We start from the raw sequence: 14999 nt of genomic DNA, 5'->3' as shown, positions 1-14999 counted from the left end.
CACTCGTGTATTAACACTCTCCTTTTGCGCTCTAACTTTTGCCAAGGCCGCCTGTAGACACCCCATTTTTGACCGACCTTAAGATTCAGACGTCACTGACTGAGCGCTTGGTGATGTTGCATAATGTGCTCGTTTAGAAGTTTCAGAGTTACGGCCGTGAGCCCTGCCTCCGGACTTCCGAACCCTCTTTTGTACTTTGCCTCGGTTTGCGAACCAGGCTCGGTTTTCTTTGTTTCTTTCCCTGAGGGGAGGGAGAGGTCCCGTAGACCATCTCTCAGTGGCTGTGGGCTACATTTGGTGGCCGTAGGCCATTTTGCCCATTTCGGAGTCCGGTTTCCGGTTTTTCGGGATCGTTGGTCGTGTGCCTCGGTTCGGGACCGCCTAACCATCTCCGTTTGTTCCGGTTTTTGGCATACCTCCTATTTTCTCCCTTTTGAGGGACACTGGGGTCTGAGAAACCCACTTCGTGGCCGAATGCCACTTTCGGTGCTTAACAGCCCATTTTCGGGACCTCGAACTGCGCGTTTTGGCCCCCGAACATTCGTTTTGCAATGGTTTTTGTTCATTTTTGGCAGGTACCTCTGTTTTATCACCAGGGAGGTCACTGATGGGTGAAAGGCCAGTAATTGTTGCAGCAACCAGTTATACATCCTCCGACGCCCTTCGGCGCCCGTTTTCCACACTTCCGGGCTAATGTTGAACACCTTGGGGCCATCTTCTTGAACTTTCAACCACATATTTGTGATGTACACACTTGGGAGGATCCTAAAAGTTAGTGGCCGGCCAGTAATTCCACCTGACCCTTTTGAACCCCTCCTTCCGGGCTAATGTTGAACACCTTGGGGCCACCTTTTTGAACTTTGAACCACATATTTGTGATGTACACACTTGGGAGGACCCTAAAAAATGGTGGCCGGCCAGTAATTCCACCTGACCCTTTTGAACCCCTCTTTCCGAGCTAATGTTGAACACCCTTGAGCCACTTTCTTGGACTTTTAACCACAGGGTTGTGATGTACACACATGGGAGGACACCATCATGTAGTGGTCGGCCACTAAATTAGCTTGACCCTTTTGACCCCTAGTCGGCCGGCTAGGGGGTGTGGCCGGCCGGCCACCTGCAACCAAAATACTTGGCCGGCCGAGATCCTTGCACTGTTCACTTTACAGCTGTATAGCTTTATCCCCCAAAAAATATCAATATCCGGGGGATATTTTGTGGGGGAAAGTTTGCCTCCTTTTCCCCCACCTTTACACCCCCTTTTTGGCCCTTATAACCAACAAGCTATATCACATTTAGGGGTTAGAAAATTTGTTCTTCAAGCCTCAAGATCCATATCTCCCTCCATCCTTCTCATTTCCATAGAAAACCTTAAGTCCTACACCTTGTTTTCTTCATCACCACCAAGCTCTACCATCACCACTTCATTTCCAGCAACAAGGAGGGCTTCTCAAAGGCTAAAGGAGCTGCAAATTGGCCCAAGAAGCAACAAAAGCTTTAGTCTTCAAGGGTGAGTGACATTTCTCCTCTTTTGACCCTTTTTCTTGATCCATTTATAAGCCCTATATGCTTTTTGTTTCAAGCTCCGGCCCTAACTGAAATTGGCCCTCTTTTGAGCTCATTTTCACTTTTCATTAAGGACTCAACCCTGTTTGAGCCCTCCATGATGCACTTGCTTCATTAATCCTCTTATATGTCATAATCTTGCATGCTATTTTTGGCCCATGAGTAATCTGTTTTTGAGCATGATGTAATCTGTGAATGTGCTTATCTTGGGCCCTTCTTCAACATTGTTGAAGGGCCCCTCACCATTTGATGCCTCCATGTGCCACTTGTAGTTATATCCCTTATTTGGCCCCCATTCTTGCATGTTTTGTTAGCCTATCATGCTTTTGTTTTTGGCCATTTTGCAGGCCTAGAAGTGGCCTTATTTTGGCCTATACTTCATGTTTGATTAACATTTTTTTTCCTGTTTGGTGATTATTTTGTATACTTCATGTTATAGCACCTTTTGAGCCTCAATCTTGTGCCTTTTTTTTAGCATGTTTGTATATTGATTTGAGGTATGCCATATACTGTAAACATTCATATTTTTGGTCCCTCTTCAATGTTGTAGAAGGAAATTTTTCAGTTTGGATTTTGCTTATATCACTTGCTTCATTACCCCTCTCTTGGCCCCTATTCTTGCATGCCATTTTTGCCCTACCTATGCTTGCTGTTTGGCCATGTTTATAACTGTGAAAGTGCCTTTTTTGGGACTGCCTAGCTTCTGTCTTTGCATTACATGTCCATATCGTGCATGTTTGGCATAGCTATAGGCCATTTCGGGTGCCTAAATTCGCATTTCGGGATTATTCCATGCATTTGGTGTCATTTCGCCTCATTTCGGGACTGTTTTACCCCATATTTCATTGCTGAAATTCTATTAGAATGATTGCTTTCCATTTCAATGTCATTGCATCGCATTCTACCATTGCCTCGGTTTGCGTGCCCGTGTGCACGCATTTCGAGGCACTTCATTTTCATCCACCGGCATCCTATGTGAGTGTGGCTGAGGCTCTCTCATGTTAGTATAAGTCCATGATGCCATTTCCATGCCATTGCATTGCGTATGTCATCGCCTCGGTTTGCGTGCCTGTGTGCACGCATTTCGAGGCACTTCATTTTCATCCACCGGCCTCTTATGTGAGAGTGGCTGAGGCTCTCTCATGTTAGTATAAGTCCATGATGCCATTTCCATGCCATTGCATTGCGTATGTCATCGCCTCGGTTTGCGTGCCCGTGTGCACGCATTTCGAGGCACTTCATTTTCATCCACCGGCCTCTTATGTGAGAGTGGCTGAGGCTCCCTCATGTTAGTATAAGTCCATGCTGCATTATGTATGCCATTTCCATGCCATTGCATTGCGTATGTCATCGCCTCGATTTGCGTGCCCGTGTGCACGCATTTCGAGGCACTTTATTTTCATCCACCGGCATCCTATGTGAGTGTGGCTGAGGCTCTCTCATGTTAGTATAAGTCCATGATGCCATTTCCATGCCATTGCATTGCGTATGTCATCGCCTCGGTTTGCGTGCCCGTGTGCACGCATTTCGAGGCACTTCATTTTCATCCACCGGCCTCTTATGTGAGAGTGGCTGAGGCTCTCTCATGTTAGTATAAGTACATACTGCATTCTGTATGCCATTTCCATGCCATTGCATTGCGTATGTCATCGCTTCGGTTTGCGTGCCCGTGTGCACGCATTTCGAGGCACTTCATTTTCATCCACCGGCTTCTTATGTGAGTGTGGCTGAGGCTCTCTCATGTTAGTATAAGTCCATGTTACATTTTCCATGCCATTTTAGCCATATTGCATTGCGTATGCCATCGCCTCGGTTTGCGTGCCTATGTGCACGCATTTCGAGGCATCTCATTTTTACAGCATAGTGCATGCTAGGTTGTATCTTAGATCGCATTCTGTTATTTTCTCGGTTTGCGTGCCCGTGTGTACGCATTTCGAGGCATCTCATTTTTACAGCATAGTGCATGCTAGGTTGTATCTTAGATCGCATTCTATTATTTTCTCGGTTTGCGTGCCCGTGTGCACGCATTTCGAGGCATCTCATTTTTATAGCATAGTGCATACTAGGTTGTATCTTAGATCGCATTCTATCATTTTCTCGATTTGCGTGCCCGTGTGCACGCATTTCGAGGCATCTCATTTTCATAGCATTGTGTATGTTAGGATTGTATCTTAGTCGCATTTCATGCATGTCATGCATATTGCATCGTGTTCGGGATAGGAGTTAGCCCGGGCACGGGAAACGAGGTGCATTTCGTACTCCGAGTGACAGAATGTGTCTCAATTCCCCAGTCACCGACACTCCGGATCATCCATGATGGAGTTAGGTTTTGTTATGTTTTCATGTGCATTCATCCTACATCAAATTGTGCAATTCGACTCCTCGACCATCATGCCTCGATATGCGTGATTGGTGGCACGAGGATCGAGGCATGCATATATTTGTGAAAATACATTGCTATGCCCCTTTCCTGCTCTCTGTTGCAGCAAAATGAAGAATCAGCAACTTTTCGGAGCTTGGCATGCTTTCCAAGAATAACTGCTAAACAGAGGCTAATTGGGGCATCCCGGTGGATTTCCGCGCAAGACAACCCGGACATGCATCATCCATCAGAAGCAAGGCAGTCCCTGGCTTGCATGCCAGTTTTATTTATTTTCTTAGTTGATTTGTTAATTAATTAGGAATTTGTATATTATTTGGACTGTAATATTCGGACTGTAATATTCTTTTATTTGGGACTGTATTATTTATTCGGACCCTCTGCGCGAGGGCACAACTGTAATAAGTGTGCGTGTGTGTGTTGTATGTCTTCCAACCCCACGTCTTTCTCCCTTTTATTTATCCGCTTTTGATGGTTAGATTAGGGCATGTTTAAATTAGCATACAGTATGACAGCATGTTTGCATCATTCACCTGTATTGCATGCACCGGGCTCGGCGCATCATACTAACTGCATTGTATTTTTCAATTCTAAATTGAATACATGATAGTTGTAGCATTTCATATACCATCTTAGAATAGCCGAGCCTGCTATAGTTTGCATTTTTGCATGTGTTGCATTAGGCATTTCTGTATATTTAGGATCATACATGATTTCTAATGTAGTTTTTGTTTTGGCTTGGAGTACCCGGTGAGCTTTATGCTTTAGCATCCTTGCATGCGTGTGAGTGAATGCCATGATAGCATGCTTACCATGAGGCTATGTGCTTATATTATATAACTGCCTGAATGCCTGTAGGTGAAGGCTGGGTTATCTGAATTGGAGTAAATCATCAAATATTTCAAGCCTACCTGCGGGTAGCAAACCATTTTCAAAAAGCGAACATGAAATGTTTTTGTTCCAATTCAGGCGATTCAGTCTATACTTGTATGCTGTGCGCATCACATAGTAACCTAGGCTAATAACCGGATTAAGGACACACAAAGTTTTCAAAAATTGATATCATGGTTAGTAGAGGCCGGTCTATGACCGGGCGAGCGGGGGTGCTCACGAAGTGACCTTCCCCAATCGTACCCAAGTTCCCGAGCCGAGGCAACTTTGGTGATGACGGACACGTGGCCTTTTGGCACCGAGTCAGGGTTTCCTAAATTTCCCAAAATAAAATATTTAGGTGGCGACTCTGTATCTGGCAAAGCAGTCCATGTTTGGCACTTCTTTCAAGAAAATCTGTTTTCTCAAAAACGATTTGCCGGATTTGGACTCTTTGGTTCAGACTTAGAACCGTGACTACAAGTCGAGTCCGAGCTGTAGCGAGGTCCCCCGCGGGCTTGTTACACCGCCCTTTCTGGTTTTTCAACCTTGCGAGCTCAATTTTTATTATTTCAAATTTTTTTCATGCTTTAACTTTTGCCTAGGTCGCCCTTGCAGGTTTTCGGCCTAGCAAGACACTCAGGGAAAATATTTCTTCAACTTGTCCATGTTGATCGGCTGGGAGAACTCTAGGCCATCTAGGTCCATCAGAATGACAGCTCCACCTGACCACATAGACTTAATGATATAGGGACCAGTCCAATTGGGTCTGAACTTGCCCCTAGGGTTGTGGATCAGAGCTCGGTTGTCTTTGAGTACTAGATCCCCTTCCTTCAAATTCCTGGACTTAACATTCTTGTTGAAAGCCCTGGCAATTCTTCGTTGATAACCCTGGATGTGATACAGTGCTTTCAACCTTATTTCGTCAAAAAGCATGAGTTCTTCGAATCTACTTTGCTGCCAATCTGCCTCAGCTATCTGGCACTCAGCCATAATCTGTAATGACAGAACCTCAACTTCGATAGGCAGAACAGCCTCCATCCCATAAACCAGGGAATACGGAGTTGCCCCAGTAGAAGTTCGAATTGAAGTCCGGTAGCCCCAAAGAGCGAATGGCAACTTATCTAGCCAGTCCTTGTAAGTTTCCACCATCTTCTGCAGAATGTGCTTGATGTTCTTGTTGGCGGCCTCAACAGCTCCATTGGTTTGTGGCCAGTATGTAGATGACTTATGAAAAGCCACCGTTGTATTTCTCCAACAAGTCGATCACCTCCTTCTTGAAGTGGGAACCATTGTCTGAAATAATCTCGTTCGGGACCTCGTAGCGAAAGATGATGTTGTTTCTAATAAACTTAGCAACATGCGCTGCCTTCAACACCGCATAAGATTAGGCCTCAACCCACTTCGTGAAATAGTCTATCGCTACCAAAATGTACTCATGCCCATTGGACCCCTTCGGAGTGACAGCCCCAATCACATCAATCCCCCCGACTGAAAACGGCCATGGTGAAGTCATATTGTATAGCTTCGACGGCAGAATGTTCATGCGGTTTGCATGGATCTGGCATTTGTGGCATCGTCGAACAAAGCCAATACAATCCTCCTCCATGGTTGACCAGTAATAACCTTGTCAGAGAATTTTCCGCGCTAGCATCACCTCGCTCATGTGCGATCCGCACTCTCCTCCATGGATGGCCTCCATCAGGCGCTTGGATTCTTCAGCATCAACGCATAGCTTATGCATCCCCAGATGACGCCTCTTGTACAGTTTACCTCCATAAATGATGAACTGAGCAGCCATTGTTTGAATTGCCCTCATATCTTTGGCATTTGCCCCTGGTGGATACGCTTCCTTTTCCAAGAAGTTCCAGACGTCGTAATACCAGGGGTTTTGATCTTGTACCTCATCTATGGCAGCAATCAGCTCATAGGCCGGCACGAATTTATGTTCAATGATGATCGGACACATCCGGACTCCAAAAGAGATGTCTATCATAAAAGATAGAGTTGCTAATGAATCAGCAAACCTGTTGTTCTCTCTTAACAGATGAGCGAAGTTCAGTTTCTCAAACCGAGAAATCAGAGCATCCAAGGTTTGGTGATAGATTCTCATCTTTTCTTCTTTAACTTTCCAATCTCCTTTAGCTTGAGATACAACAAGGTTCGAGTCCCCATGACATCCAACCGTTTTGCCCCTAGTTCTAGGGCGACTTCCAATCCAGCAATACATGCCTCATATTCTACCTCATTGTTCAACACTTTGAACCGGAGTTTGAATGCTAAGGGTATGCGGGAATTGTCGCGTGCTATCAGCAACACCCCTATCCCATACCCGTACTGGTTTGATGCTCCGTCAAAGTACATCGTCTAGGTCTCTTCTTCAACATGTAGAATGGCCTCGTCTGGGAACAGATACTCAACTGCTTGATCCCCGTCCACTGAGTGATCAGCTAGGAACTCCGTTACCGCTCTCCCTCTCACTGACTTGCGCGTCATGTACTTCAAATTGAATTCGGAAAGCAGAAGCAACCAACGGGCTAGCCTACCCGTAAGTGCCGGTTTCTCGAAGAGATATTTGATGGGATCTAATCTCGAAACCAGTATTACGGAGTGAGCTAACAGGTAGTGCCTCAGCTTCCTGGTAGCCCATACCAAAGCCAAACAAGCCTTCTCCAGCGGAGTGTAGCAGGTCTCGTAATCCAGCATTTTCTTGCTCAGGTAGTAGACAGCCTTCTCCACTTTATCTTCAGATTCCTATGCAAGCATGCAGTCCATCGTCGTTTCGGTCACTGATAGGTACAGAATCAACGATTTTCCCGGCTCCGGCGGCGACAACACAGGTGGGTTTTGTAAATATTGCTTGATCTGCTCGAAAGTAACTTGGCATCGGTCATCCCTATGGAACTTCTTTCCCTTATTCAGGAGACCAAACAGTGGTTCACAAGTCAAGGTTAATTTAGCAATAAACCGTCTTATCAATTGCACTTTACCCAAAAAGCCTCGCACCTCCTTTTCAGTCCTCAGTGGTGGCATTTCTAAGATGGCCTTAATCTTGGAAGGATCGACCTCGATACCCCTTTGCGTGATCAAGAACCCCAGCATTTTCCCTACTATAAAACTGAAAGTACACTTCTAAGGATTCAGACGCAACTGATACTCCCTAATCCATTGGAAAATTTCTGCAAGGCGGTGTAGTGGCCCTCTCTTTCCTTGGACATGACAATCATGTCATCCACGTACACCTCAACCTCTTTGTGGATCATCTCATGCAAAATCGTGGTCGCTGCCCATTGATATGTAGCCCCAGCATTCTTCAAACCAAACGGCATCACCCTATAACAACAGGTTCCCTACGGGGTAGTGAAGGCAGTTTTCTCCCTGTCTTCAGGTGCCATCAAAATTGAATTGTAGCTTGAAAATCCATCCATGAATGAGAATAGCGCATGCCCAGCAGTGAAGTCCACTAATTCGTCGATATGCCGCAGAGGAAAGTTGTCCTTCGAACTGGCTTTGTTCAAATCCCTGAAGTCCACACATACTCGAATTCTGTCATCTTTTTTCGGCACTGGCACAATGTTGGCCAACCAAGTTGGATACTTAGATACTAACAGGAACCCTGCGTCGATCTGCTTGGTGACCTCTTCTTTGATTTTTAGGGCCCAGTCCGGGCAGATCCTTTGGAGCTTCTGTTTAACAGGTCAAGCCTCTGGGTCAAGAGGGATCCGATGATGTACAATCTCATGATCGATTCCAGGCATGTCTTTGTACGACCATGTGAAAACATCTTTGAAATCTTTTAATAAAGCGACTAAGTGATCGCGTTCCTCAGAAGACAACGTGGACCCGATCTGGACCAGTCGTGGGTCCTTCTCAGTACCAACATTAATTGTGGTGATTTCATCCACCAAAGGTTTTACAAACCTCTCCTGCTCTTGATCAATCAAACGTTTCAAAACCGGGGGAATTTCTTCCTCGTCGTTTTCATCAAATTTTTGAAAGTCTTGATTAATGCAATAAATTAAAGGCATAGAAAAGTACTCAGAAGCCACAGTTGTACAATTCTTATTAATAACATCCAGTCCATCTGATCCTTCGGTTACAACAGACTCAAAGGAAAAAGAAAAGGACGACCTGGACAGGACAGTGGCATCCGGGTTATCCCCCCCAGGAATACCGGACTCAGACTCAGAAGAGCTGGAACCTGATTCTGACTCCACAGACTTTGTGGAATCAGATTCCGGCTCACTACCTGACCCGGAACTGCTCGACAAAAAGCCTTCCTCGTACTGCCAAACAAGGGAAAGTGCGATGGATGCATCCAGAATGTTTGAAGATGGGCCCACAGCCACTTCATCCTCGATCATGGAAACTAAAAAGTTATCCCCCGAGCACTGCGGTACAATCTGAGGATCTGAGAGGAGACAAGCCAGCGCTGCTCCATTCTCAATTTCTGTGCTTTCAAAATCTTCCTCCTTGCAATGCTCAGCCTCAGCTGATGGGTCTGTCTGCTTTTCGGCAACTTCATCCCCGGACAACTGAAGATCAAAAAAGATTTCGAAGCCTGGTAAGCGCCGCTTCTCTGAATTCAACCAGGGCTCTGGAAAGTCATAAAATGGGAAGTTCTCCCCCTCCCAGACAAAGCGTCCGTTCAGGGTCCCTTGGATAGGTCTGTGCATCAACTCATAATGCTTCCCGACTTGCTTTGCCTTGGCTCATCTGGCCATTGCTCTTCCTTTCCTCGCCTAATCCTCTTTGGTAGGCAGATAACCTAAACCAAAGGTATGTGGGTTATGTGGTACTCTGGCCGATGCTGCAACGCCCTTCCAGCCACTTCACCCCAATCCTATCCCAGGGATGTGTTGAAGCTTGTTCATGAGGTAAACAGACTGTGCGCTAAGATATAGTCCCTCATCAACAACTAGAATATTTTGTACAACCCGGGCCTCAGCTAGGGTGAATCCTGACAAAAACACATCCTCTGCGCCATGCTCAATCTCCAGAATTGGTGTAGAAACCTCTGGCGGTGGATGTATTGAAGAATTCCCAAAAACGATTGCCACCCCCTTTCCGTAGGGGTATTTCAGCATCTGGTACAGGATGGAAGAGACAGCCTTTACCTGGTGCAGCCACGGCCGCCCTAGGAGTAGATTGAAGGTGGCTGGGACATCCAAGACATGAAACTCAGTATCCTATTGCCCCGGACCAACCTGAGTCTAAATCTGTACAGTCCCCATCACCTCTCGGCTGGTATTATCATAGGCCCGTATCACCTGGACAGTAGGCACGAAATCCGCGGGCTTTAACCCGATAGCATATGCCGTTCTTGACGGACACACATTGATAGCAGATCCTGTGTCAACAAGGACCACCGGTATCCATTTCTCTCTACACTCAACAGAGATATGACAAGTTTAAAAGGCTTAAATGCTAGTTTGAAATGAAAGTCTAAAAGCCTTAAATGCCAATTTGATATGACAAGTCTGAAAGGGTTAAATGCTAGTTTGAAATGAAAGTCTGAAAGGCTTAAATGTCAGTTTGATATGACAGGTTTGAAAGGCTTAAATACCAATTTGATATGACAAGTTTGATAAGGCCAAAAGGCCAGTCTGATATGAACGTTCGAAAAGGCCAAAGGCCAGTTTGACATGAATGAATTGGGCCCAAGGTCGTCTGATGTATAATGTTCCAATGTATTTTCTTTATTTGATATCATTCACTGGGCTTTCGCTCACGCTCATTCATGTGTTTGTAGGTGAGCCAAGAGAGGTCCAGACCCAACCCCAGTGAAGTCTATATGGGACAACCGAGTTTTGGAAAACCAGCCTATGTGTCTCACGCATGAGACTCACCTTCGCCTTTTGCCATTTTGTTCTAAGTTGTTACGTTGGTGAAGTATTTGAATATGTCTGTATATAGTTTTCATGGGTTGACTTAGTTTTGGATGATCCTGTCTGTACAGAACTTTATGGTACTGTGTATCTATTATGAGTTATTAATGTATATGTGTATGGTTTGTTTTAATGTGCCATGTAAACACAGCTCTAAGGACAAAGTTTTAAATTGCTTCCGTTTTGGCCCCCATTAACTCTGTTAAAATACGTTGTTTTGGTTTAAGGTCGTAGGTAATCTTATGATTACTGGCCGGTTATGTCCTTAACCCACGGGGGCGGGTTCGGGTCATGACACCTCTGCTTGATGGGCGGCATCCCACTGCATGGTTTGCATAGTGTCTTGGAGCTGACGCATCATTTCCTCCATGCTGGTCATAAGGTGTTGATCTGTTTGAGCAAACGTAGATTCTCTCTCTAAGGTGGCAATAGAAATCTGATCCCCACTGTACTCAGGTGGGGTAGACAAAGACCTCTGAACTGACTGCTGCACTGATATTCTCTGCCTAACTGCCCTCCGTCTAGTAATCAGTGGCAATGAGACAAATACTGGTTGTCCGTCTATCAGATCCTCAGATCGATGAAGTCTTCGACCTCTGCTCCAGAGTGCTTGGGGGATATCTGTCTAGTCGGAAGCAATGATGCTATACTACCTTGTAAAAAGATAAGTAAAGAAAAAATAAGGAAACAATAAGCAGAAAACGGACAGCATGCCGGCTTAAATAAAAACAACACACAGTTGACAATCACAAGCTGAACAAACTGTTCTCAACACTGATCACTGTTCCCAAATCACTACCTCAAATCTGATATCCCCAAATACTGACGTCCGTAGACTGATACCCGAACTTGCAACTGATACATATAACTTGTAGAGACACACTTTGACAGCACATATCAAGCAAGTAAGAGGCAAAACACCCCTATGATGGGGTAGGGTTTTCCCTATCCTATTTTGTCAAGAGCTAGGGTTTCACTACGCACGTAGCGGTTTCAAACAACCAACAATCGAGTAAGCAACCTGTCCTAGTTTGGAATGGTCTTTATGGCTTCCGATATGCTCTAGGTCGAATGGTCAAAAAGGGTGCCTCGGTGAAAATCGAGGTTTGTGTTCCCATCATGGTAAAGCCCGTAACCGATCTGCCTTATGGCACACTTTTTCAAGCAAGCCTCCAGCAAACCGCTCAGGAATAGCAGATGGCGAACACAGTATCCTAGGCCCACCAATGCAAATGCAATTCAAAGAAACACATAAGTGTAAACAAAACAACATATCATGATGTTCGAGTCAAGTTCTCTAAATCCCCAGCAGAGTTGCCAGAAACTGTAGACCGCCCGAACTTGTTCCGCGCGCGAGGGCGCGAATTGGGTTCTAGTTACTACAGTTCGGACTCCTGTCACGATTCTGAAGCTAATCTCACAAAGTGCAATGTAAGACTGATAAATCACCAAAGAGTCCAAATCCGGCAATTGGTTTTGAAAAATCAATTTTGAATCAAAAGTGCCAAACATGGACTGCTTTGCCAGATTTCAGAGTCGCCACCTAAATATTTTGTTTTTGGGAAACTTAGGAAACTCTAACTCGTGCCAAAGGCCACGTGTCCGTCATCACCAAAGTTGCCTCGGCTCGGGAACTTGGGTACGAGAGGGGAAGGTCTTGAAATGAGCACCCCCGCTCGCCCGATCAAATGATCGGCCTCTACTAAACATGATATGTTGTTTTCATAAACACATGTGTTCTTATTCCGGTTATTAATCTAGAATTACTATGTGATGCGCACAGCATACAAGTATAGACTAAATCACTCAAATTGGAACAAAACATCTCATGTTTGTTTATAAAAATGGTTTGGAATTGCTACTCGCAAGTAGGCTAAAACGCGGATTTTCCACCCTCAAGTGGGCTTAAAAACATGATTTTGCCACTTCGCAAAGTGGGCTTAAAAGGCACAGTTTGATAAATTGTTCCACTTCAAGCAATGAAGCCTTCATCCACAGGCATTCATGCAGTTTAAACACTTAAGCAAATAGCCTCATGGCAAGCATGCTATCATGGCAATCACTTACACACATGCAAGGATACTAAAGCATAAACACTTACAGTGTACTCCAAGCCAAAACAGAAAACTAGTTAGAAATATGCATGATCCTAACTATGTTAGAGATGCCTAATGCAACACATGCAAAAATGCAACTAAATAGGCTCAGCTATCTAAGATGGCATATGATTCGACACTTGATACATGTATTCAAATAGGAATTGAAATACAATGCAGTTTGAATGATGCGCTGAGCCCGGTGCATGCAAGACAAATGAATAATGCACGCATGCAAAGCATAAGTATGCTAATTGAAATATGCCCTAATCTAACCACTGAAAGCAGGTAAATAAAAGGGAGAAAGACGTGAGGTTGGAAGACATTCACACACACACGCACACTTATTACAACATTTGCCCTCTCGACAGAGGGTTCGAATAATAAGCTAATTAGCTATGCTAATTAAACTAATTATTACAAAACAAATCGATTAATTAAGCACATTAACTAATTAAGTACAAAACCGACGAATTAGCTAACTAAGTAAAGCAGCTAAAGTAGTTAAAAGAGGTCCTCGGGGCGAGGGGTGCATGCATGCTCGATCGCCTCGCTCGAAAATCCATTGCTATGCCTAGAATTGCCTCTGTTTGCATTTGATTTAATCTCTAAAAAGTGCACTAACTTCCAGATTGCTTCTGCTCCAACATGGGGACCTCCTGGTGGGCTGCCGACCAGAAAAGGGGGCTATAGACCAGAAAAACTGGTTGTAGACCAGAAAAAGTGGTCGGTCAACCACCTCTACTGGTCGGCCGACCAGTTGATTTGCGAAGCTCCAGTTTTGCTGCAATAGAGAACAACAAGGGCATAGCAGTGTATTTGCAAGATATGTGTGCACAACCACCCTCCCTATCATTTCTCAAGCTCAAGGGAGTGCGGTACTCGACTCTCGGGCCAAGTTTGCAGTGCACCATGGCCGAGAAGCCTAGTTTGCACAAGTCAATGTCAATAAATGCACAAATAACACATAAGGGCCTCCACCTCTATCATGCTTGATCAAGAGGGTCGGCCACCAAGAAATGCTACACGTTTCATCACTTTGAGTATGAAACGTGCGACATTTCTCGTGTTTGGATTAATGCCTGATCCAAACACATTGCAATGCAAAAAAGATGATCAACCTTCAATGTTAAAGTGACATGCGCAAGACTCTATCATGCAAGGAATGCATGCATGACATGTTTAAAAGCTAAGGCATCAAAGCTAGTGAAACATATTACACATTGTAGACACCCCATTTTTGACTGTCCTCAAGACTTGGACGTCATCATTTGAACACTCAATGACTATCCATGTTCATGTTCATGTTCGTTTTGTGTTTCTGAAGGTCTCGGCTGTGCGTCTTGCCTTGGAGCCTCTCAACTTGTCTGTTTTGTGCTTGGTTGTGGACCAAGAGCTTGTGGTTTTGTTTTTGGGGGAAGGGGGTGGCCTTTTGGCTAGCTCTTCAACCCATCGGCCAGGCCTCATGCCTATCGGCCACGCCCACTTCCCATCAGCCATCAGTGGTGGCCGGTCAGCACCTTTGATGGCCGGTCGGCACCTTTATTGGCCGATCGGCCATACTTTTTGGCTGAGACATTTTTATTTGCTTTTGCAGATATTTTATTGCCAGCTGTGACAGCTGGTGAGCATAGACTGCATTCTCCATACACGTGTATGGAGGGATTGAACCAAGCCTCAAGCTTGTTCAACAAGCTTGAGACTTGGATTTCTATAAGAGGGGAGGTCCCTCTCCCTTTCCAAAGGCTCTGAAAATTGCTTGAGAGCTATACATATATCTCTCTCTATATATTGCTCCCTCTCTCTATATTTGTTCCATTTTGTGCTCAAAAGTGGTTTTTTTTCACACTTTTGCACTAAAGCACCTAGTGAAACACCTTTGCTTTGGAGTTGAGGCACCTTAAAGCTTGTTTTGAGGGCTTTGGACTGGTTTTGATTCAAAACGTATGGTTGAAGTTGCTCTGTTACCATTGTTCTTCAAGGGTAAGAAATTACCCCATTTTAAACATTATTTTTCTTAAGTCTTTGGCGCTATTTGCATCATGCTTTAGGCATAACTTTCAACTGCAAAAAGCTTCATTTTCAAGTATTTGAAATGTTTGTTTGAGGCTCCTTTGGTGTTGGGGGTGGTCTACCCCCTTTTGTGCCTTGTTTGGCTTTGTTTTGTGCTATCCTTTTAGGCCTTTGAGATCACCTTCT

This window comes from Camellia sinensis, chromosome 9 (assembly GCF_055761805.1).
Source record: "Camellia sinensis isolate YWXY chromosome 9, ASM5576180v1, whole genome shotgun sequence".
NCBI lineage: Eukaryota > Viridiplantae > Streptophyta > Magnoliopsida > Ericales > Theaceae > Camellia > Camellia sinensis.
Note: the sequence above shows the minus strand (reverse complement) of the source record.